Source organism: Scyliorhinus torazame, chromosome 5 (genome assembly GCF_047496885.1).
Source record: "Scyliorhinus torazame isolate Kashiwa2021f chromosome 5, sScyTor2.1, whole genome shotgun sequence".
In the NCBI taxonomy this organism is placed as follows: domain Eukaryota; kingdom Metazoa; phylum Chordata; class Chondrichthyes; order Carcharhiniformes; family Scyliorhinidae; genus Scyliorhinus; species Scyliorhinus torazame.
This window is the reverse complement of record NC_092711.1, coordinates 205,130,971-205,152,459: the sequence shown is the minus strand read 5'-3', so window position 1 is coordinate 205,152,459 and position 21,489 is coordinate 205,130,971. Positions and strand designations below refer to the sequence as shown.

The 21,489-nt window shown below is 45.7% G+C and overlaps 1 protein-coding gene across 9 annotated transcripts in view; it reads left to right on the top strand.

The window, feature by feature from the left end:
- LOC140420905 (muscleblind-like protein 3) overlaps positions 1-12,628 on the top strand; it is a 154,566-nt gene extending 141,938 nt beyond the window's left edge. For all 9 annotated transcript variants that reach the window (XR_011946637.1, XM_072505046.1, XM_072505044.1 and 6 more), the window contains one exon: positions 7,719-12,628. The gene's annotated coding sequence lies outside the window, so the exon portion shown is untranslated. The remainder of the gene's footprint in view (positions 1-7,718) is intronic.
- The last annotated feature ends 8,861 nt before the right edge of the window (positions 12,629-21,489 follow it).

Below are 21,489 nucleotides of genomic sequence, written 5' to 3'. Positions count from 1 at the left end.
TGGTATGGACAGCGAACTCAGCTCCCCAGTGATGAAAATAATTCTAAGTGTGGCTCGCCTGGAGAGGAACCCTCAACAGCCCCAAAAAATTATTAAGTGCCTTTTGATTGCGGTCAGGAACCCGCCGCTGCCAGGGATCTCACGGTAATCCTCGCTCGCCACGGTAGTGTGTCCCGTTAAATCTCACCCACTGTCTTACAGATAGAAGTGTTAAACCAAAGCCCTGTCTTCCCTCTAGGATAAAAGTTGTAGAAGATACTTCATACTAATTTGAAGATGAAAAGTGTTGTTCGTTCTGGTTTCCTGTCCAACGTTGATCCCTCAACTGACACCAACAAAAGCAGATTATCTGGTTATTATCTCATTGCTGTTTGTGAGACTATCCTGTGCACAAATTGGTATCTGTGTTTTCTACATTACAACAGTGATTACAAAAGTGTTTCTTTGGTTAAAAAGTGCTTTGAGACATCTTAATGTCATGAAAGGTGTTGTAGAATTGCAAGTCGTTTTTTAATTAATTTTATAAAGATGTGAAGATTAGGTGGATTGGTCATGATCAATTATGGGATAGGGCAGTTGAGTGAGCTTCGGTAGGCTGTTCTTTCGGAGGATTGATGCAGACCTGACTGGCCTCTGAAACCTCCCTTCATGGATTTATTTTCTACTCCTCCTTCCTTCCCTCACGGACTGACCTCTCTCTCTCTCTCTCTCTCTCTCTCTCTCTCTCTCCCTCTCCCTCTCCCTCTCCCTCTCCCTCCTGGACTTACCCCCCTCCGTCCTGGACTGACCCCCCCCTCCCTCTCCCAGGCTAACACCCTCCCTCCCCGGACTGACTCCTCTCTCATGTTGGGTGTTCCGATATACAAACGAACCAACACGGTTGTAGATGGTACAACTGTTTTATTATTCTGTATAATGACAACTGTTAACTTCTGGCTGTGGTTCGTGGACCCGTGGACCCAGCCCTAGCACTATCTTAGAGAGGCACTCAGCACATGGTGTATGTCTGAGTGGCACGCTGTGAGCTCTGTGCTCTGAGCTATCACCTGGTGGAATGAGCGGGAACTGTGGTGTTCCCTGTTTTATAGTGCGTGTGCTCTCACTGGTGATTGGCTGTGATGTTGCGAGTGTGTTGATTGGTCCGTCGACCTGTCCATCAATGTGTGTGTGATTGCACCATGATATGTTAATATGGATATCATGACATCCCCCCTTTTCACAAGAATATGTGCCTACATGGTAATAAATATTGATGTGTACTGAGTGCGGCTGAATATGTGTGTGCAATATTTACAACATGTACATGAGACTAAACTATATACATAGGAAGGTGTCAGGTGCAACATAGCAACGAGGTTGTACCACAAACAAGACAAGTGCAATCATCAAATATCGAAAGAGAACTCCTGGAACGACAAAAAGATAAATTGTTGCACAACAATTCAGTGAGTCCAATGTGCAAACAGGCTCATAAGTCCAGCCCAGTACGTGGGCGACGAATTCGGGTTGACCGCCTCAAGGGTGGGTCAGGATCCACCGGCTGAGGAATGGGCCTGGCCACGGGCGATAGAGGAATAGGCAGAGTGGCAGGAAGCTCCACGAAGTCGACATCAGGGACAACTGGAGGGCGTGGCACTGGTGCATGATCACTTAGCGAGCGCGGAAGCAGCCGAAGGGCCCGCCGATTACGCCGGCGAATGGAGCCATCAGGCATGCGAACCAGGAACGAGCGGGGAGCCACGTGGCGGAGAACCTCGGCAGTTGCCGACCAGCCACCCTCTGGTAGGTGTATGCGGACGTTGTCTCCAGGCGCCAGGGCAGGAAGATCAGTTGCCCGAGTGTCAGGTTCTGCTGAGCACGCTGCTGTCGCATCCTTTGCAGTACTGGAGCATGGTCGGGTATAGGAACATGAATGGACGGCACAGTGGTCCTGAGGGCACGACCCATCAACAGCTGGGCTGGCGAGAGGCCTGTGGACAGTGGGGTCAAGCGATAGGCCAGCAGGGCTAAACAGAAGTCAGATCCGGCATCAGCAGCCTTGCAGAGGAGCCGCTTCACGATATGGACGCCCTTTTCCGCCTTGCCATTCGACTGGGGATGCAAAGGGCTGGACGTCACGTGTGAAGCCATATGAAGCGGCAAAAGAAGACCATTCTTGGCTCGCAAAACAGGGCCCATTGTCCGACATGACGGTAAGCGGAATGTCATGGCGAGCGAAGGTTTCTTTACATGCTCTGATCACAGCTGATGTCAAGTCGTGCAGGCGTATGACCTCCGGATAATTGGAAAAATAGTCAATTATGATGACTTAGTCCATGTCGAGCGCATGAAAAAGGTCCACACCCACCTTTGCCCAGGGGGATGTTACCAACTCATGGGGCTGAAGCGTCTCAGGGGGTTGCGCCGGCTGAAACCTTTGGCAGGTGGGGCAGTTGAGCACCATGTTGGCAATGTCGTCGCTGATGCCCGGCCAGTACACAGCTTCTCGGGCCCTCCGCCTGCACTTTTCAACCCCGAGATGGCCTTCGTGCAATTATTCGAGGACAAGCCTGTGCATGCTGTGTGGGATCACAATCCGGTCCAACTTTAGGAGGACACCATCAATGACGGCCAAGTCGTCCCGGACATTGTAGAATTGTGGGCACTGCCCATTGAGCCACCCTTCCGTCATGTGGCGCATCACACGTTGTAGAAGGGGGTCAGCCGCAGTCTCACGGTGAATATGGGCCAGACTTGCATCGGTAGCTGGCAGATTGGCCGATGTGAAGGCTACATGTGCATCGACCTGACAGACAAACCCCCCCGATTCGGGCAGTGTGCTCACTGCTCTGGACAGGGAATCCGTGATGATGAGGTCCTTTCCCGGGGTGTAGACCAGTTGGAAGTCGTACCTCCGGAGCTTGAGCAGAATGCGCTGGAGGCGAGGAGTCATCTCATTCAGGTCCTTTTGTATGATGCCGACCAGGGGGCAATGGTCGGTTTCCACGGTGAACTGAGGAAACCATACACATAGTCGTGGAATTTATCTATGCCGGTTAACAAACCCAGGCACTCCTTCTCAATCTGCGCATAGCGCTGTTCTGTGGGGGTCATGGCCCGTGAGGCATAGACGACCGGGGCCCATGATGCAGTGTCGTCCAGTTGCAAGAGTACCGCCCCAATGCCGGACTGGCTGGCATCAGTCGAGATCTTTGTATCTCGAGTAGTGTCGAAGAACGCCAATACCGGGGCGGTGATGAGCTTGATCTTCCCGGTCGTCGGTATCACCGGTCTGTACGTTGTCAGGGTATGACTCGGTGTATGGAGGCTGAATGGCCCACACGTCCCTGCGAGGCTGGGGGAATTGCGGAACGTTGGCAGGTTGAGCTGCTCGACAGCAAGCAGCGTAGTGGCCCATCCTGCCACAGCGGAGGCATTGTCGGGTTTTGGCTGGACATTGCCGCTTTAAGTGTGCGGATCCACAGTTGCTGCACGTCGTGACGTCATGGCATTCGTTGCGCCACTGCGCATGCGCAGTTCGGTCCTGCATAGAGTGCGCCTGCACGTCACGTCCCTCTGCGTCGACGTCTCTTTTGGCGTGTACAAGCGCGGGAGGCCTCGGAAAGCGTGCGAAATGGCCGCCCTTGTCCGGGCCGCGGGCCGGGAGGAACTCGATCGACTGGACCCACTCTGCCTCGTAGGATCCCTGCCGTGCCGATTCGGCCGCCTGGAATTGGGAGTAGCGGCGTTTGTGTGAAGGACGCAGGTTTCGAGGGCGGTGGCTAGGGCGAGGCTCTTTATTTTGAGGAGCTGCTGGCGTAGGGTGCCCGAGGTGACCCCAAAAACTATCTGGTCCCGAATCATGGAATCGGAGGTGGCCTCATAGCCGCAGGACTGCGCGAGAATACGGCGGTGTGTCAAAAAAGATTGAAAAGGCTCAACCTTACCCTGCAGGCGCTGCTGGAAGAGGTACCTCTCGAAGCTCTCATTCACTTCGACTCTGAAGTGTTGCTCAAGTTTTAGAAGGACCGTCTTGTACTTCGTCTTGTCCTCGCCTTCCGCGAATGCCAGGGAGTTGTAGATGTGGATGGCCTGCCGTGGAGAGGAGGAGGGCGATCTTCCTGGTGCCCGATGCATTCTCCCTGTCTTTGGCTTCTACGAAGAGCTGGAAGCGCTATTTAAACAGCTTCCAGTTGACGCCAAGATTTACAGCGATTTGGAGCGGCTGCGGCGGGCTGATGGTGTCCATGGCGCAGGATGGCGGATCTCTGAAGATGTGCAGGTAGGTCTCGCAGTTGCTGGGGAGTTTCCAAGCCTGGTGGTGTTCCGATATACAAACGAACCAACACGATTGTAGATGGTACAACTCTGTTTTATTATTCTGTATAATAACAACTGTTAACTTTCGGCTGTGGTTCGTATTTTACCAGCTAGTCTGTGGACCCAGCCCTAGCACTATCTTAGAGAGGCACTCAGCACATTGTGTATGTCTGAGTGGCACACTGTGAGCTCTGTGTTCTGAGCTATCTCCTGGTGGAATGAGCGGGAACTGTGGTGTTCCCTGTTTTATAGTGCGTGTGCTCTCACTGGTGATTGGCTGTGATGTTGCGTGTGTGTTGATTGGTCTGTCGACCTGTCCATCCGTGTGTGTGTGATTGTAACACTCTCCTCGCCCACCCACCCTCAAATCACCAACACCCATTCCCTAAACCTTATAACTTACCTGCTCACTTTAAATCTCGCTTTTACGCCATCTGCTTACCACTCTGCCCCCCGGTTACTCCAAGACAATGCTGGGGGTGGGGGTGGGGGTGGGGGTGGGGGGGCGCTCATTGGTCCTGTCTCACCCAGCCCAAGTGAGGAAGGTTGGGCGAGACAGGCTTCGCAATTCCAGCGCAGATAAATCTGGCGACAGTGGTAATCCAATGGACATTTCCCTCTGCGGAAGTTACGGGCCGATGTATCATGGAATTAGCCATATTGAATCAGCACTGTGCAGTAATTGCATACATAGTTACCATCCTTTGTTATTCCATATCCTGGCAATGTCACTTAGTTACCCCTTTGCTGCTATTATATAGTTACCTATATATAGATGACCTCATGTAATCACCCCACGGAAAGGTGGCATTGTGTAATTATCCCCTATACAGGCTGTATCTTGTCCCCCACATTCAGACAGCATTATGTAGATGAACAATATGAAGGTGCTATTGTAGGTACCGATATACAGCAGCAACGTGTGGCTGCCTAATATACAGGTTGTAATATGTAGTGATCCCTATATACAGGCAGTATAGCTGTAGTTACTATGTTTCGGGAGTTAGTCAGAGTCAGTCACATCATGTGAGATTGAAGTTATGTGTAAGGAGATTGGTTAGGGGTTGCAGGTGTCCTTACCTGAAGGGTGCTTGTGTGTTTTTCTTGACAACAGTTTAATTTTCACAGTTGTTTAGCCTCCAGTCCACAAACTCAGCTATTTGGATCTCAGTTTCCCAATGTGCCATTATGAGAATTGATGCCCTAAACTCTGTGGCTAGTCCAGCAATATAGCCAGAAGAGTGCCACTGCAGGAAAATGTTGCCTACCAGAACAGATTACAAGGGATCTCTTAGATAATTTATGATAATAGACTGTTTGTAATGGATGCTATTAGGACAAGTTGACTTCGGATCATCATGAGGAAACCACGGAAGAAACCTTTCAGTGCATTATTAGAACATGGAATACTTTACCACAAGGTGCACTTCAGGAGGAGATTATAACGTTATTTAAAGGGGGACTGGATAAATGTTGGTAATTGAGAATAGAATTGGTGTGGGCTTCCTTGGAGCAGAGGGGACTGAGGGGGGACATGATTGAGATGTTATAAAATTAAGAAGGGCTTAGATAAAGTGGACAGGATAAAACCTTTCCTGTTGATGGAGGGATCAATGGCCAGGGGTCTTAGATTTAAGGTAAGGGGCAGGATTTGAGGTAAAACCTTTTCACCCAGAGGATGGTGGGAGTCTGGAACTCACTGTCTGAAAGGGTGGTGGGAGGCAGAGACCCTCATAACAAATGTGCACTTGCGATGCCAAATCAATCATACAAGGTCACGTGCTGGAAAATGGGATTCGAATACCTGGGTGGTTTCTTCTGACCAGCGCAGATGCAATTGACTGAAGGGTTTTTTTCTGTGCTGCAGCCCTCTGTGACGCTATGACTAAAGAGAAGGGCAAATATTTCCAATTAAACAACTGGCAATGGCACAGATACGATGGACTGAATTGCCTCCTTCTCTGCTGTAATGATTCTATAAATAGGACGATTGTAACAAAAAGTAATCAGCAATGGATAGATACATGGATTACGGTAGAATGCTGGGGTGTAGATTGATTTGTTCTTAATCTAGGACAAAAGTTCGGCACAACATCGTGATGAGCAACTTCAGTCACCTTGTCAGCTGATGGAGAGCTTCAGCTTGGTAAAGCAATCATCCGGGCGGACATATAATGAGCCCCAAACCTGGTGTTCACCTGGCTGGTGGGAAATCTAGTTCAGTAACTAACAAGTAACCAGAGCTGCTTTTATACATATGGAAATAATTATACATGTGTTAATCTTCTGTGGCATTACACACAGCGGGCGTTATGGTCAAAGTAGTCTTTAGGTGAAAGAGGATTAGACGGCAGAAGATAATCAGATCTGCACAGGCAGATGTAAAGTTTTCTATATTTTCATTACAATTTCTTATGCTGACATTTACGATGGAAAATGCTAATGTAAAGTTGCTGCACTGTACTGACACACTCCCAGCAAAGGTGGCACTGCAGCACCAAAGAACAAAGAAAAGTGCAGCACAGGAACAGGCCCTTCGGCCCTCCAAGCCTGTGCCGACCATGCTGCCCATCTAAACTAAAATCTTCTACCCTTCCTGGGTCCGTATCCCTCTATTCCCATCCTATTCATGTATTTGACAAGATGACCCTTAAACGTCACTATCGTCCCTGCTTCCACCACCTCCTCCGACAGAGTTCCAGGCACCCACTACCCTCTGTGTAAAAAAACTTGCCTCGTTCATCTCCTCTAAATCTTGCCCCTCGCACCTTAAAGCTATGCCCCCTAGTAATTGACCCCTCTACCCTGGGAAAAAGCCTCTGACTATCCACTCTGTCTATGCCCCTCATAATTTTGTAGACCTCTATCAGGTCGCCCCTCAACCTCCGTTGTTCCAGCGAGAACAAACCGAGTTTATTCAACCTCTCCTCATAGCTAAACAAACCGAGTTTATTCAACCTCTCCTCGTAGCTAATGGAATTGAAGCATGAGCAGTTTACATAGAAAGTTGCCATTATAAATGCAATGGAATATGTTGTCAGAAAGTGCACATAAACATTGGGTTTTTGATATGGCTTAAAAAAGCTAAAACTCGCTGAGTTACTAAAGATGACTGATTTCTGCTGCCAGCGATGTTTACATTGATATGTCATAGGCAGCTTTGCAGTCACGTTGGTGACCGAGTCAAGAAGGCGTTCCTTACCGCAGTACAATCAACTGTAAGTTATTTGTGGCTTACTGAAAGCATTGCCTTATGAAGCCTGAAAAGTGTTTGACTTGGAATGTAAAACATCCAAGTTTGAATTTTAACGTTTGGGGGAGAGAGCAGAACGCAAACAGTGTGACAGCCAGCATGTAAACAGGGCAGAACCCCAGGTGCCTGTCCTGTGTTCTCTAACTTCTGTCTTCTTGCTCTGTAGGACATCGTGTTGAAGTAATGAACAGCACATTGGTGGCAAACCAGAACATGTCCTTGGGAAGCTGCACATGGCCTTTGTGTACATACTCCCATCATCCCCATGCTACCACCTCCACAGTAAGCCTACCAAGCCTACATGCTAACTAAAACCAAAATGATGGGAATGTCAAGAAGAAAAACAAAAAGCACTATAAAAACGTCAAGTAAATTTACATACTCCTGTTAGACACTATTTATATGTAGTAATTAAATGAGATATACTACTGCTTTATATCTCATTGCTGTAACACATTTATAATCAATTCATGGTAATAGTGATAAGCATTTTCGACGTATGAAGACTGTTGGTTTAATGTATATTATCAATAGAAATTGTTTATCCGTCTCGATTTTTATGTAAGAGTGTTATCTTAACTGAATGTTAAGTTTACATTGGAATAAAAAAAAATAGTTTTGTTTTTAAGGAAATGTCTTTCGTGGAACAGGCTCCCCAATAGCCTCCTATTTGGTCACCATGTTTCCCATTTAGTCCTTATTACAAACAGAAAATGAATGTTAATGAGAAACAGGACAAAAACAATTGAAATAGAGAGTGGCAATGAACTCCAGTACTTACTGTGTATCCAATTTTCGATTATGCCTTGTCTATGTAACATCAAATTTTATAAGCTTAGAATATATCCAGAATTACCAGACATGTTTTGTATAGCAATATTTTCTGTGTAAATATTGATGCATGCTTCACAAATACACCTATATCTGTGATATTAGCTGGTTATGAGCAGGAGAGTACTCGACTATATAAACACTTCTAGTAGAAAATTCAAGATCTTACAAAAAGACTATATATGCATCACTATATGTGTAGACATATGAGACTTGTATAATTGACAGATACGTGCCAGAGTCAAACTATCACATTGGCAAATTACTGAATAATTGTACCCGAGGACTTCAAAGCAGTTTAATGTAGAGGAAAGAAGACTGATCTTCTGTTAATGTCCTGCTTTCTACTGCAAATGTTTTTAGTCCTGTTTTTCCTTCCGAACTGTCGTGATGAAATAGGCCTGGCTATTGGGGAATAACCTTGCACGTGTTTTGTGTGTTCTCTCATTTCTATTGCTGGTCAGAACCTCTTTCCTTCATACTGTGTTCCAGTGCCTCAGAGAAAGCAGGGGAGTGTCACTAAGCTTGAATGAATGTGGTGTATTGAGGGTGTTCATTGAAGCTAAGTCAAACGCCTCGTGCTGTCACCCTCTGCACTTCACTGTCAAGGTACAGAAGCTGCTTTCTGGCCACGGTTGACCCTATCCGAGAGCTGTGTCACATTGATAGTGGGCCGTTGTAACCCCGCACTGTGTTTGGTGGCATCGGCTAGGAATAGACAGCCTCAGGTTACAGATCAGCATTGATCTGTAAAGCAGCGGGAGAATTCTAATTCAAAGATGCTAATATTCATTCCTTCAAATTGACTGGGCTGAGTGTCGGAGAGCTGTTTGAAATTGTCCACGTTAGTACATCTCCGAGCTGTGGGATTCCCAACTGATCCCACTCAGTTAAAGAGTGGATTGAAAATGACACACTGTGAGGGAGGCATCTTATGTTCCCTTCATTCGCTATCCGTGCTTGTGATCCAAGGGTCGGGTTTAATTTGCTTTTGGTTTTTTACACTGGGCAACATTCAAGGCGATGCCATTAAACACAGTGCTTGCTCAGAAATCTACTTCAGAGCTAAACCTGTGCCATAAGTTGCAGAGCATCACTGTGAATCTTGACAATAGTGAATATAGGGAGGAGGTGGGTGTTGCCTCTGAACATTAAGAAATGCAACTGGAAAGGTTCATTAGCTCCAGTGGGGTAATCCTTTGAACTGGCTCAGTACTTCAAACCATCACACTTTTAACCTCCCAAATCACTCACGCTACCATTCCCCAGCCTACAATGCAGGGTGTGTCGAATGTAAGTCTGGAATTTAAAAGAAACTTCCCATTTCAAGAAAGGTCAGGGGTTCCTGCTGATGAAAGGTTGGACATGGAGGATGTTTAGGGTAGTTTAATGAGGTGCCTCAGATGCTTCAGCATCACTGGCAAATTAAAAAGGGTTAAAAGCAACGAAAGCTTAAAGCACTAGTTTCGCCAAATGCAATTTAAAAACACAGGCAAAAAAGAAACGCCATTTGTGAAGCCGCACGCACTAAGAGAAACAATACTAAAATGTGCAATGAATTATTCCAAATGATTTGTTAATTGAAAAATGGAAGTCGTCAGACTATAAACGTCATTAGCTCGTGTGCATTCTTCATCATAGTCACGTTGACTGAAAGTGACTCTAAATAAGAATTTTCAGCATCACAAGACTCATTTCTTTGTATCACACCGCGGGGATGGCTAGAATTTGGTGCCCACCCGCACTTGTTTTTGCCGGTTCCTCTTATCGCACACCGCCTCGTCATCCAACATCTCTGTTTACATCGTCCGCGGTTCTGTTTCCTTCCTTTTGTTCTTTTCGTTTAGTTTTCTCAGCCTTATGCAAATGATATGCAAGAAATCCTGAACCTTGGATAAAACGGGTCGCACCGAGGGAAAGTGGAAAGAAGAGGGTAGAGGACAGATACAGGGATTTGTTTTTTCCAGTCGGGCTGGACAAATTTAAAATTAAAGCCTGGTGTTTTCCATCACAGCAAAAAAAAAAGTGCAACACATAGCTAGGGGAAGGGTAGGTAGGAATCAAACACACTGATTCTGCTACTGAAATGATTAAATGGCAAAGTCATTACAGACCAGCCACATGTTTCATTAACTATATGAGAATTTGAGTTAATGTAGTTTGCAGACTGTTAGCACATATGACAGAATGATATAATACTACATTTCTTCACCCTTGTGTGTTTCACAGTACTGTACTCTGAGAATGGAAAAATCTTTGGGGAACCAAGTTCCATTCCTCTGAGAAGGATCCGCGAGATATTGACTTGATTAACTGTGTGCCTGTAGATGTGCTGTAATGGTTTATAACAATGTAATCTATACGCATTTGAACCGATAGCCTAATCTAAATGTCAGTACATTACAGCACACAATGTACTATCAGTGACGAGACTCAAGTCTAAAATTTTCATTTTCTAACACTGATCGCAATCGTCTCTCTACTCTACATTGATTGCTTAGTTTTAATTACAGTCAATTAGGAACTAACGATTTAAATCTGAGGGAGTGTTAATAAAAAAAGTTTGGTTTTAACATTTGTATTTGAAACCATTTATTAATTCATTAAAAGTCATTTATTTTATGCTAACCTTCACTGGGATATGGTAAAAAGTTTAATACAATACATACCTAGTTTGTGTAGTTTACATTTTAGAATAAAATTAACTTTGTATGTAACTTTTACAATGATAGATTCATTGTTAACTAATTATGATATTGAGTTGTTGCTATGGCAACAAAACTACAACATGGCTACCTTTGTATAAATTATTTGTGAATTTTCACTTGTAATTTAAAAAAAAAAATGTACATCGGCATGAACTTTAAAAAAAAAAAGGTACAGTTAGACACACTCAGGCCAAGGAAATGATATCCTTTGACTATTTTGAATACCCAAAGTTCCACTCAAAACATACTTGAGACCTGAATCTGTGTCTGTATGTCCCTTTCTCAAAGAGGTTTACAACACATGAATTTAGAACCGGGTTTTTTAACAAGTTGGGAGCATGGTACAGTGTTGTAAAAACAAACTCTGAAAAATCTGAGAATGCTGCAGTTTAACTGATTTGACCTGTTAGTGTACGATTGTGTGTGACACATCTTTTTTTTTTTTTGCACTTATGTACATAGTTAAAAGAAATATTCAGATCTTATTTTGAATAAAAAAAAGGAACCGTGTTAAATACAGAAAAGTTTGTTAAGGTAAATAAGGTCAGCATTGCTAAAGGCTTTGGGAAAAAAAAAGAAACGAGGAACGGTTTTTGCGATAAAACTTATCTGGAAGCATGATAGCGCTTTGCTGTTGAGAAAAGCTTTGTAGTTTGCCATAGCTTTACTGTACAATGAATGAAAACAACACACACTGAGTTCTAGAGTTTAGAATCAAGCCTTCAGCAGGCAGATACAGTCCTACTGTTGAAACGGTCTAAACAGTAATAGAAAATTCAGATAAATTAAGCATCAACACACAATGAACAGATAAATTGTAAGATGAAAAAAAACAATCATGTTACACTGATCTCAAAAGGTTCAAGTTCTATAATACTGTACACAGATGCAATCTGATGGTGGAAGCCTACTGATTTTGTTGCCATGGCTGCTGTATCCTAGCAACTGAGGGAATGAGTATCCCTGCTCACGGGTTGCGTTGGAAACCTGTAAGCAAGGCCCCCTGTGCATTTATTTGTTCACCCAACGAGCATCTCGTTGTCAACTTTGGAGGCTTGTCCTGCAGAAAGAGGCAGATTTCTGCATCGCGGACGGTGATTTGAAATCTCTGCCTTCATTCCAAGGAGCAGATATTTACCTGCTTGTGATGGGTCAGAATGTGAGTTCAACAACCTCGCTCTCACTCGCACTTAACCTGAGACTGACCGTCCCCCCACAATACATCTCGCAATGGGCAAAAAAAGAAATTACATTGAAGCGAAGCGAATAGGAGTTTTTACCCTTTAAGGCCAGGTCCCAAAATCCAAATCGCACAGATGTTAACGCTGTTCATTCCCTCAGCTGTTACAAGCAAGATAGTAACTTTGAAATTCTTTTCTCTTTTAGATTTCTGCCAATTTAGCTCGCTGTAGTGCTTGTATGTGCTTTAGATACGATGTGCTGTATGCTACATATTTCAGTATTTTACTTATATTGCCATTGTTTAATTTCTGACCTTTTAAGAAAAAAAAAAGAAAAATAAAGTGCTTAAAATGGTTAGCTGTCTGCATTTATTTTACGCCCACTGCCAGAGTGAAACAAAAGGCCAAGTGTTTCTGTTGTCGGTTTCTATGCAGGAACCAACTGCAAACTGCTTCGGTTGAAAATCCAAATGTGCTTCCTGGGTTTAAATAACATTCCACCATTTTGGTGTCCAATAATGGGAGGGGAGGTCTTATAGCCCTACCTCTGGGCTTGGAGCTCCAGGTTCAATTCCTACTTATTGATGGCCATAATGTCTCAGGCTATAAATCCTTCCAATATGCCGACTGGCAGGTATTAAAGTGGGAAGGGAATGGAAGATTCACTGCAGTAATTTGCCAAAATGATCATGGACCAATATGATTGCTGGGCACGGTGGTACCGTGGTTAGTATTGCTGCCTCACAGCACCAGGGACCCGGGTTTGATTCTTGCCTTGGGTGACCCTGCAACTTCTCCCCAGGTCTGCGTGGGGTGCTCCAGTCTTCTCCCACATTCCAAAGATGTGCCGGTTAGGTGGATTGGCCATGCTAAATTGCCCCTTTGCGGCCAAAGATGTGCAGGTTTGATAAGGTTACAGGAATAGGGCAGGGGAGTGCGCCTAGGTAGGATGCTCTTTCAGAGAGTTGCTGCAGACTGGATGGGCCTAATGGCCTCCTTCTGCACTGTAGGGATTCTAAGCAAATCCAAGGTCATGAATGTTACCTGAAGGAGGAGTACTTACATGGAATCAAGGACAGGAATCTTAAGATCTGTGTATGTGGCTAATGATCCGCCTTCAAAGTGGTACTAACACCAGGATTAATGGGGTGGTGAGGGTTACAAAACACCATTTAAAAGATTTTGGCTAGGATTTTCTAGTCCCACCATGAGGGGACCCCGCTGCACGGGGGGGGGGGGGCGGTGGAGTGAGGGGGAAAGTCCATTGATTTTGGCGGGGCTGGACCGGATGATCCCAGCTATTGTTCAAAGCCATCCTGATTGTCCTGAAGATTAATCTCACAGACAATGCTGCGAGCAACCCCAGGAGAAGAACCACAAGGGCAGGAAAAAGTAGTTCTTTTTTATTTTCTTTGTCAGGGTGGGGGGAATTTTGAAAATCGCCTGTTGCAATGATTTTAGATGTCGAGCCCGTTCACTATCCAGTCCCAGACCAGACTCCACTGGCTTTTCCACCACAGCGGGCTATACTCCCACCTGTGATCCAGCGATAACATTACCCAGGATAAAGTGTACCCCTGAAAAAAGTAATTTTTCTTTTACTCCTATCACCACTTTTCACCTGACCTTCCAACTTTACCTTACCTAGTGGCACACTGCTCTTCCCACTAATTGCCTGGCAATACTCCTTCCAAACTGCATATCACTTCATCTCTCATCATTGGAGATTAACTGTATCCCTCAAGATCATAATCTCTTTACCGACCCCACCTTGTACACACAAGTAAGCCTGACTCTCAACTAAAATCCTAAGTTTTGGTACCTGCTTATCATAGAATTTACAGTGCAGCAGGAGGCCATTCGGCCCATCGAGTCTGCACCGACTCTTGGAAAGAGCACCCTACCCAAGGTCAACACCTCCACCCTATCCCCATAACCCAGTCACCCCCCCCCCCCCCCCCCCAACACTAAGGGCAATTTTGGACACTAAGGGCAATTTATCATGGCCAATCCACCAACCTCTGAGCAGGCTGTATACCCTGTTGCAGCTCTTCCACTGGGGCAATGTTTTTTCTTCCCACTTAATTAAACCCCACTAGCTTATCTTGTATGACCAAGTTTGTCTTCCCAGTACTTTTCGTAAGCCACCAACATTTAACTTCACGTGTTCAACTTTATTACAATGAAAACACTTAAGTTTTCTAATCTCTCCTCTAATCGCCGAGCAGAAACTGATAGCCTAGTTCCGCAAGCATGAGTACTGCCTCAACCGGGACTTTGGATTCATGTCGCACTACATTCACCCTCCACCATCTGGCCTGGGATTGTGAATCATACCAACTGTCCTGGCTTGAGACAATTCACACCTCTTTAACCTGTGATTATCCCTCTCTCCAGTCGCACCGTCTGAACTGTAAAGACTTAATTACCTACAAAGACTCACATTCAAAGTATCATCTTGCATCATTGACTTTGTCTATAGATGTGTTTGTGGAACCCACCTCTTCACTTACCTGATGAAGGAGCTGTGCTCCAAAAGCTAGTGATTCCAAAAAAACCTGTTGGACTTTAACCTGGTGTTGTAAGACTTCTTACTGTGCCTACTATTATAGGTTTCCTTTTTTTACCTGAGGCAAACTCTCCTTAACATCACCAACAAAACCTCCTTTGCCTTGGCCACCTATGAATTTCTCTTCCCCAGTTTCCATCTTTCACAGATTGAACTTGATGTCAAAAACCAAACTTTGCTTTGAGAATTAATTGAAAATCATCTCCCATCTCTGCTACCAGTCTCCGAAGTTCAAATTCTCTCTCCTTTTCCTTTGCTCCTGCCATTGCCAATCTCTCTCCTTATCCCTTTCTTCCTTTGCTAATCTTTCAATTTCTACCTCAAGCTTCCTCCTTCCATTTCCTTTTGAAAATCCCTCTGATATTCTTTCCTGTCCTCTCTCCTTTTCTGCCCTCTCTCTTTCCTTTACTTCTACTTCCAATTTCTTCAGGTTTATTTCTTTATGTTTATCTTTTTCCTGCATTTCGAATTGTTTCATTTGTAATTTAATTTTAGCTAATTCTAATGATTCAGATTGTGTCTCTGGCAAATTTAAATGCTGAGCTATAGCTTGTATTATCCCTACCTTCCTCACTCTTTTAGATAAGGTTAACTGCAGCTTTTCCGCCAAACCCAAAAGTTTTGTTTTAGGCACCCTTTGTAAACCATTCCGAATAACCTCTTCCACACCCAGGAAAACAATTGCAATTGAAAGATCCATCTCCTGTTGCTCCCTATTTAAACTTCAAAACCTGAAAAGAAAGCAATCGTTCCACTCACAATCACTGTCTTTAAATTGAATAATCTTAAACCAAAGAAGAAATTATACTTTAAAATCCCAGATGAGCCCCCACATTAATTACGATCCTAGACCCAACCCCCAACAGTGGTGAGGACACTGGACAGAAACCGCAAATTTTATTTTAATTTTGTAAGACTGTGAGGAAAGGACACCTCACTCCAGAAATGATTGCACAAAGAATTAGCGATATGGTATATGAAAATAAACTTTATTAATAACACAGTATTATAATCTTTAACGTCACACCAGGAAATAGTTTGCAATTACTCCTTAAACAATACTACTCAAAAAATTGTATACAATACCCTTAATTGCTATCTTTATTTCCACTTGAACAACAAAAAAACACCCATCTCCACTCTCAATCCACCTTAAATACCAATGGCACAGAGGAATACTTGCTTTACCAAGTAGTTCTTTGAGGAAGAGATCTCTTGACATTGCTTTAGAGAAAAGATCTGGGGCGAGGTTCTCTGACCCCCCGCCTGGTCGGAGAATCGCCGGGGGGCTGGCGTGAATCCCGCCCCCCCCCCCCCCGGTTGCCGAATTCTCCAGCACCGGAGATTCGGCGGGGGTGGGAATCGAGCCGCGCTGGTTGGCAGGCCCCCCCCCCCCCCCGCGATTCTCTGGCCCGGATGGGCCGAAGTCCCGCTGCTAGAATGCCTGTCCCGCCGGCGTGGATTGAACCACCTACCTTACCGGCGGGACAAGGCGGCGCGGGCGGGCTTCGGGGTCCTGGGGGGGGCAATCTGGCTCCGGGGGATGCCCCCACGGTGGCCTGGCCCACGATAGGCGGCCCACCGATCCGCGGGCGGGCCTGTGCCGTGGGGGCACTCTTTTCCTTCCGCCTTCGCCACGGGCTCCACCATGGCGGTGGTGGAAGAGACTCCCTCCACAGCGCATGCGCGGGGATGCCGTGAGCGGCCGCTAACGCTCCCGCGCATGCGCCGCCCGGCAATGTCATTTCCGCGCAAGCTGGCGGGGCAACAAAGGCCTTTTCTGCCAGCTGGCGGGGCGGAAATCAGTCCGGCGTGGACCTAGCCCCTCAAGGTTAGGGCCCGGGCCCCCAAGATGCAGAGGATTCCGCACCTTTGGGGCGGCGCGATGCCGGACTGATTTGCGCCGTTTTTGGCGCCGGTCGGCGGACATTACGACGATACCGGAGAATTTTGCCCCTGACTCCTGTCAGAAATTCTGACTATGCCTTCAAAAGCTGTTTCATCTGGCTTGTTTCAGCACCCCTTGTCCTCAGACAAGTCTGCACCACTTTAAATACTGTTCATTAACCTACAGTGAGAGCAGAACTGTCTCACTTGTTACACAGCATCATTCAGCTGAGAACTGAACTGCAGAGAACAAACCTGACTTGCAGTCCGAGCTTCATCCAGAATAGAACTGAACTGAACATGCTTTCTCAAAAAGCCGGATGCCTTATCTCCACCCAGCAATGATATCTTCTCACCAAACTAAAAACTAATGAACTTCCCAAAAAATCCCCTTAATCAAGACAAAAGTGGAATAGCCCAAGCTTTGTATGATGGTTAATTGCACCTCTGGCTGCTAAAAGCTTTGTTGCCTTTCAAACCAAGAATCTTTTGAAACATGACTTCAGCAGTCAAACACAATCTAACCCTCATGTAACCCTCGGTACACCTGGCAATAAACCCAAATCCCAGGCTTTTAGCTAGTATTGAACCAAATACTTATAAGAAATTATAGCTGAAATTCCTACATTGATTACAGTTGTGAGTAAGAAACCTCCAGGAATTTATCAACAAGAGATGGCAACACTATTTTAAGACTGTGACAGTTTTAAGGATGTTATAGTGTAATGGTCATGCCACTATCTAGAGGTTCAGGCTGATGCCTGAGTCCAAGTGTTCAAATGGGTCCAAGTGTTCAAATCTACCCACGGCAGCTGGTGAGGTTTAAATTCCATTAATACATCTGAAATTATAAAGCTAGCTTCAGTAATGGGTTATCATGACAACAATCGTCAATTGTTGTAAAACCCATCTGGTTCACTTAATAATCCTTTAAGGAAGGAAATCTGCCATTGGTACCTGAAGGACTGACCTCGAGACCCACAGCAACGTCCCTCTAAAGTGGCCCAGCCAGCCATTCTACTCAAGGACAATTAGGGATGTGCTTGCCAGCACCAACCACACCTCATGAAAGACCAAAGACCATGGGTGAGAGCTGCCCAGTTTGGGCCTCTTGCTGTCCAGATGTGCAGTGCTTTATAAGGCCACGTGATGCGCCCACCGAAGTTCATAAAGGTCATGGCATCTCGGAGCAGAATTAGGCCATTTCACCCATCGAATCTGCTCTGCCATTCGATCATGGCAGATCTCCTCTTGGCCGTAACTCCACCGTCCTGCCCATTCTCCATAACCCTTCAAAGCATTACCAATTAAAGATCTGTCTAACTCCTCCTTAAATTTACTCACTGTCCCAGCATCCACCGCATGCGCTCTGATTCCACAGATTCACAATCTGCTACCTCTTATCATAAGACTATGACCTCTCGTTCTAGAATGCCTCACAAGCGGGAGCATCTGCTTTACGTGTACTCTATCCTTATCATACATATCTTCCTGTCAAGCTGTTTTTATCTGGGAAAGAAACACAATGATCAAAACAGCACGTGTGCTAAAAAGTAATCTGACACCTATCAGTTGAGTGATAGAATGAGTGTCATGGAGATGCTTGAGCTCTCTCTCTCTCTTTGCGTCGCAAATATTGCAGCATATTATCACATGGGAAAACTGTAATTTTTCCAACCGTTTCCCACCTCGAGTGTTCTTTGTGTGCACAAGATCGATATGATTGGGCAAGGTACATCTTTTGAGGAAGACCCAACCTTCTCCATCTGCCTCTCCAAACACAATGAGTGCGATTTAACCAGAAGAAACCGAGTGCGGTTTGAGGCGCGTTGGGCGTGTGTTACTCGGAGCCTGCAGCGCCCTGCAGAGTCTGCTATTCAATGACACCGTACCGATTTTTTGGCCTTGGCAGGGAACTTACATCATTTCCTGCACTGATGAACTCAGCTTGTGGATTGCGGCCCCATTTTAAAGGCAGCCCCAATCTTTCAACCCCCCTCAACAACACCATGGCAGCTTCTGGATTTCCCCCCCCCCCCCCCCCCCCCCCCCCCCCCCACTGCACCCAACGTACCACTTCCGGTGTCCTTGAGTCCCCCCTCCCCACCTCCACTCTTATGGGCAAGGCCCCCCTGGTACAGGCGACCTAGCAAGTGGGTACCTTGGCACTGGCATCCTGGCAGTGGGGATGCCAGTGGTGGCTGTACCAAGGTGCCAGGCTGGCAGTGCCTAGGTGCTAGTAAGTGTGCCAGCCTACCCATATCCTGACCACCTGGGGGTCAATAATGGCCTGGGAGCCCCCCGCCCCAGTTATGCCTGGCCCACATTTGTGTGGACAAGTACTAAACGGCGCTCTGGCACCCAGGTCGCTGAGAGGGGTCTGAAGATCAGGGCTACTTTTAAAAATGGGGCCCTGATCAGCAAATACTCTTTCTGCCCTGGCAAGGTCTCCTAGGCGCAACCATTAGGTCCTGGGCAGCAGGCAAATCCGGCGCAGCCAAATTGCTCATTTAAACACGCTTATCTGGATCTCACACAGCGAGGGTTTGGCTGAATATCGCGAGACATCTCGAACATCGCGAGTCTCACCAGAGACCTCGTCACATCACCAAGTCGCGTGCAGTGAGGATGGTAAATTGCACCCAACATAGGTTCTTTATTAAACAATTTCAGATGTTTTGCTTTGACTAACCACCAAAAAGTCCATTCCAAATGCTGGTCACTCTCTTGCATGCCAAACCTCATGATGCCAGTACTAAACATGGAGACCATTGAGAAACCATCGTCTTTGGCCCCTGCCATAAACTGCACTTCTTAGCTACTGACTCTCCCTGGCAGCTGTTCAAGGTCAAACCTGACTGCTCGCAACATGGTTAACTCCAATTTGAGCTTCTGGACACACATTTGCATTATCATTATGTTTGCCTATTTCCATCTCTGTAATGTCATCCAAATCCACCCTTATCCCAGTTCATCTGCTGCTGAAGCCCTCATCCATGTTTTTGTCCTCTCTCAACTTGACTATTCCAATACACCCCTGACAACTCTCCCACGTTCTACTGGAGGCATCCTCAACTCTGCTGTCTATGTCCTAATGCATACTAAGGCCAGGGTTTTCCAAATTGCCCTTAGCCAGGATTTTCCAGTCCTGCCAATGGACTTTTGGCCTTCTACCCAAACATCCCCTTCCCACCCACGATGGTTACCATCAAGGGTGGGACTGAGAAATCCTGGCCTAAAGCTTATTCCCCTATCAGTCCTGTGATTGCTGATCTGCAATGACTCCCCTCAAATAATGCCTCGATTTACAAAAAAATGTCATCCTAGTTTTCAAGCCCCTCCATGGCCTCGCCCCTCCCTATTTCTGGAATCTCCACCAAGCTTCATAACCTCAGAGGTATTTGCATATATCTAATTCTGGCCCTGAACATATTTGTTTTTCTGCTTCGTATTTGGTGGGCCTGGTCTCCAGCTACACAGGCCACAAGCTCTGGAAATCCCTCCTAAATCTCTCCATCTACCAAACTTGTTTTCCTTCTTTAGGATGCTCCTCAAAACCTACATCCTTGACCAAACTTTTCGCCATCTGCCCTAACATCTCCTCCGTGGAACCTTTTACCTCAAGTACTGCTATGAAGCACCTTAGGATGTTTGATCATTTTAAAGGCACTATATAAATGCACATTTGTTTGAGCCTGTATTCTCCTTATGCTGTTGACACACCTTAATTTGAAGTGATTATAGAACCCCTACAGTGCCGAAGGAGGCCTTTCGGCCCATCAAGTCCACACTGACCCTTTGAAAGAGCAACCTACCCAGACCCACTCTCCTCCCTATCCCCGTGACCCCACCTAACCTTTGGACACTAGGGGCGATTTGGAATGGCCACACCTACACACCTTTGGACTGTGGGAGGAAACCAGAGTATCAGGAAGAAACCCACGCAGACAAGGAGAGAAAGTGAAAACTCCACGCAGTCACTCAAGGGCGGAATTGAACCCTGGTTGCTGGTGCTGTGAGGACCTGCCTTTCCAATGCCAATTGTTAGACTTTGGAACACTCTCCATCTGATCAAAGAGAAATTGGCGAGTCAGCGGTCGGAGACTGTAAAGATGGACTATGTCAAACCTTAGGGCGAGATTAACTAGGGCTGGTGAGTTGGCTAGGAAACATTTAAAATTGGCCTGACTAGTGATAAAAAAAGTGGCGGATAAGAAATCAAAAATTCATAATTTTGTTAGTGGGGAGAAAGTATTAGTATTATTACTAATGGTAGGTGGACCATTAAAGGCACATTTTAGTGGGCTTTATCAGATTGAATGAAAATTGAGTGAGGTGAATTACTTGATAAGAACGGCAGATCTAAGGAAAACTCACAGATCAATTTAAGTAGTCCTCTCACCACATGACCAAAAATCAATTTGAATGGACTGAATTTAGTAGATTCATCAGGTGCATCCCTAATTGCAAATAGCACAAATGGAATTCCTTTATCCCAACCCTCTGGATAATCCTGACTATAGGCCCTCAACATGATCTTTAGAGTTTGCTGGCATCTGTCTTAATGCCTCTTGTGATTAGGATACGGAATGATAACATGTCATGTTAATATGCTCAAAAGGTATTTTGATAGAGAAGGAACAAAGGATGAGGTGTTAATTGTTGTACCTCAGGGAAAGAGATAAACCCAGATGATTCTGAATTTGACATTCCTCAAATTAAATTGAATAACGAGGAAATATTTAAAAATTGGATTAAATG